The 4,485-nt window shown below is 35.6% G+C and overlaps 1 long non-coding RNA gene across 1 annotated transcript; it reads left to right on the forward strand.

Annotated features, from left to right (window-relative positions):
* The first annotated feature begins 507 nt into the window (after positions 1 to 507).
* Positions 508 to 4,115, forward strand: LOC142632215 (uncharacterized). The gene is made up of 3 exons (XR_012843756.1): positions 508 to 660; positions 820 to 902; positions 2,719 to 4,115. It is a non-coding gene; the product is annotated as an uncharacterized LOC142632215 (long non-coding RNA).
* The last annotated feature ends 370 nt before the right edge of the window (positions 4,116 to 4,485 follow it).

The raw sequence follows: 4,485 nt of genomic DNA on the forward strand, positions 1-4,485 counted from the left end.
TTTAAATTTAAGAGAGACATGTGTTATTTTTTATGATTTTTTATTTTTATAATTGTTAGATGTATATGGAAAGTTTGTTTATTTGGAAATATATTAAGTTTTGAAATTATTGCATTTACTAAGGAATAACTAACACAACATTTTAAAGAGGAATAGTTATTCCTCATTTTGAAGAATAGTTATTCATAAGGAATGACTATTCCTTGTAATAAAAATATAACCAAACTAAAGAATAACTAAACCATAGGAATAATTATTACATTACAGCGGCTATTACAATTTACTAAACATGCCCTTATTTCAGATTTTAAAACCCTAGCAATAGCATCATATAAATATGTCTTTTCTTTTCTCCCAGCCGCCCCCTTCCCCAAATTCTTTTCTCTTCCTCTAGGGCCGTCCCCCCCCCCCCCCCCTCCCCCCCAATTTTTTTTTCTCTCTTCAAGAGACGCTACTATCAAGCATAGTTTGTCTATGGGTATGTCATCTTCCCTTATTCTTCTTGATTTTGTTTTTCTCATCCCTAACCACCATCTTCTTCTCTCTCTTTTTGATTTTTTTGCTCACATCCCAAACACTTCTCAAGTCCAAAACACCAAAACTAACGCCGCCTCAGCCGCGTGCCCCAAATGTTGATGAAATATTGAAGAAGGATAACTCGTAAGTTCATTCCCTATTTTTTTGGCAACTTCTCAGTCTTTTACTTTTTGGCTTGCTAAATTTCGAGTCTTTCTTGGTTTTGTTGATATATAATTTTTCATATAGGGTTTGGGTGGTGTTAATGGTAGTCATATTTTACATTATTTCGTTTGGTTTTAGATGGATGTTACTCAAGGTAGCGATCTGGTGATAACGAATTATATAAGCTCTTCAATAATGTTTTGTGCATATATCCTCCTAAGGTAAATGTTTGACTTGTTATTTAAAATACTAGAAAATAGGTCATTGTAATATGCTTTATAATGTGTAACTAACCAAGAAAAAAAAAAATATATATATATATATATATATATATATATATATGTATATATATATATATTTTGTTACCCATTGCTTCCTTGCTTTTCTTATGGCCTTTCTTTGCATTATTTCACTGGTTGGGTTCTGCTAATTAATATGTATGGCCTACTTTTTCTTATTTGTTGTTGCTCTTTTTGGAAGACTTGGCATTTGTTGAGGTACAAATTTTCGGGCTCTAATTTCTTTAGCCCACTCACAAAAATATCCACACAAGCCCAAGAATTATTTTGAAGCCCACATAAATATTTCCCACATATTTCTCCATGATTATTGGGCTCCCACAAATATTCCCTATAGATAAGCTCCACAAATTAACTTGGGCCCTCTCACAAATATTACCCATTATATCCCACATATTATTCAATTTGGGTTTTCACAAAAAATACCCGTCACATTGCTACCAACATTGGGCCACAAAATTATACTTCCTCCACAAAAAGCCCAAAATCATTTAACTTGTGGGCAATACCCAAAAAGCTCAACAAAACCCTTTACTAAGTTCGTTGCTACACGGTACTTTACTAAGCCCGTTGTTATATGGCACATTTGCTAAGCCGTTGCTACACGACACGGTACCTTACTAAGCTCGTTGCTACACGACACCTTTATTAAGCCCGTTGCTACACGGCACATTATAAAGTCCGTTCCTACGTGGCACCTTTACTAAGCTCGTTGGTACACGACACCTTACAAAACCCGTTGCTACATGACACCTTTACTAAGTCCGTTGCTACACATCAATATTTTTTACAAAATCTCAAACTATTTTTCAAAGCCCAAATACTAATTTGGCAACGATTTTACAAAGCCCAAATATTAATTTGACACCTATTTTAACAAAGCCCAAATACTAATTTGGCAAACTATTTTACAAAACCCAAATACTAATTTGGCACCTGTTTTAACAAAGCCCAGATACTAATTTGGCAAACTATTTTACAAAGCCCAAATACTAATTTGGCACCTATTTTAACAAAGCTCAAATACTAATTTGACAAACTATTTTACAAATCCCAAATACTAATTTGGCACCTATTTTAACAAAGCCCAAATACTAATTTGACACTATTTTAACAAAGCCTAAATACTAATTTGGCAAACTATTTTACAAAGCCCAAATACTAATTTGACACCTATTTTAACAAAGCTCAAATACTAATTTGGCCCTATTTTAACAAAACCCAAATACTAATTTGGCAACTATTTTATAAAGCCCAAATACTATTTTGACACTATACTAATTTGGCAACTGTTTTACAAAGCCCGAATACTATTTTGGCACTATATTAATTTTGTACTATTTTACAAAGCCCAAATGTTAATTGGACACTATTTCATAAAGCCCAAATATTATTTTGGCAACTATTTCTAAAAGCCCAATATCATTTTGGCAACTATTTCTAAAAGCCCAATACCATTTTGGCAATTATTTCATAAGGCCTAAATATTATTTTGGCACTATTAATTTGGTACTTACTTTACATAGCCCAAATATTATTTTGGCAACTATTTTATAAAGCCCAAATGCTATTTTGGCACATATTTACAAAACTCAAATATTATCTTAACACTTGTTTCACATATACTAAATCCCTCACTCATGGGAAATATAAATACTCACTTCTCAAGAAATACCCCTCTTACAAAATTTATAAAAGCCCATGTATATCACCCATGGAAAAACTCTTCATTTTGCAGGGATAATCAAGCCCAAAGAAGCTCAACTACAAAGCTCAGCTGAGTCAGCCCAGCTCATACACAAATCCTAGCAGTTGAAGCTCACGTGAGCTGACCAGCCAAAACTCAATACAATTTAACAGCTGGAGCCCACTGCCATCAGGTTCCAACTTGTCCAATCAGGTCAGAAGAGGAATCAGAGGTTGAACCCATCCTTCACAAGCTGAAATTTCATCATTTCTTATGTGACATAAAGCTGAAGCTAACTTGACAGAAAGCTGGGAAGTTTCAACCAGCTGTCCCTTCTTTCTTCACCAGCCCATTCAGTCAAGAAACAAGAGCAGCCATGACAAGGCCATTATAGCTCCTGAAACAACTTGAAATTAGCTCATTTTCATGCTAAAAACGTGTATTCTCTAGTTCATGGACTAAGCACATGAATCCCAAATGGGAAAACTTAGGGAAATGTGATTTGGAGGGCACCAAGGGGATCCTGGCAGAGTTCCCAGCAAGGGCTCCAAGGTTGACGCCTGGCTTGGGGTGATACAATCTTCCCTAGGGAGCTCTGAATCTAGTAGCAGCATAACCAAGATCATTAGCCTAATGCATGCTCTAATCCCATCAGCCAAGGCCAATCAGCATTCAATGCTAAGTCAGAATCTCAACTGTTATTACCCAAAACAGCAAGCACCTTCTAAAAGTTAAGCTTACCACTCTTGGCTAAAATCCTAGGAACGATTTTCTAAGGATTTTCTGAAGATTGAGAAAGATTTAGCAGAAGTTATTTGCTAATTACCCCCTAAAACCCAACTATAAATGGAACTCTCCACTAATGCTTCAGGGCAACAACAAGAGAACACACTAAGAAATACACTTATACGGAAGAACTCTTCCTTAACTCCTCTATTTTAGTTTTCTTTAAACTTCAGCAAAGTTCTAAGTCACTAAGCTCTCAGCTTCAAGCATAGAAACTGAGTTCTTCAACTCCTAGGTCAAAACACCCTTCATACTTCTACTTAAAAACACACAGCTACCCCCAGCAGAAAGTCCCTAGCAGCCTTGCTACACACTTTCACTCATTACTCATACTACCCACAAATGACTCTCTTTACTCATTATATATACTACATCCACGAGCATGCCTTGGCACCATAATGATCTTGCTGTGTTAGCTGGGATCTCTCTCTCTCCCTTCATCTCACACTAAGCTTTCCTCATTATTTGTTCTTATGGAACCCATGATATTTACTTACTCATTTACTATTAATGGTTATGATGTAACTATTACTATAGAATTTTTCCCTCATATCATTGTATTAGAAGACTCTTCTCCAGAGCTAACGGATGATGAGTCTAAAAATATGGATGTTTCCCTTAATCAGTGAAATACTTAACAGTCGGAAGTTTATTTCATTTTACTTTACTCCTGGGTTACTTTTCTGCAGAAACATTTTACGGCTGGGTTATTTTCTGTAGAAGCATTTTACGGCTAGGTTATTTTCTGCAGAAGCACTTTACAGCTGGGCTACTTTTCTGCAGAAACATTTTACGGCTGGCTTATTTTCTACAAAAAAATTTTACTGCTGGGCTATTTCTTGCAGTATGCTTTTTAACAACGCTGACGTGTTTGTAGTAAGGATTGTTTATGGGCCATTCTTGTAAGTATCAATCTAGGCCTAAGGCATAAAAATGCAATGAATTATTTGAATCTTTACCGATAGCCTTTAGGCCGTGCATTGAGCTCATCATCGAGTTTCGGTTTAGGCCCTCGACCCAAAATAAATCTCA

Source organism: Castanea sativa, chromosome 4 (assembly GCF_040712315.1).
Source record: "Castanea sativa cultivar Marrone di Chiusa Pesio chromosome 4, ASM4071231v1".
Taxonomy (NCBI): domain Eukaryota; kingdom Viridiplantae; phylum Streptophyta; class Magnoliopsida; order Fagales; family Fagaceae; genus Castanea; species Castanea sativa.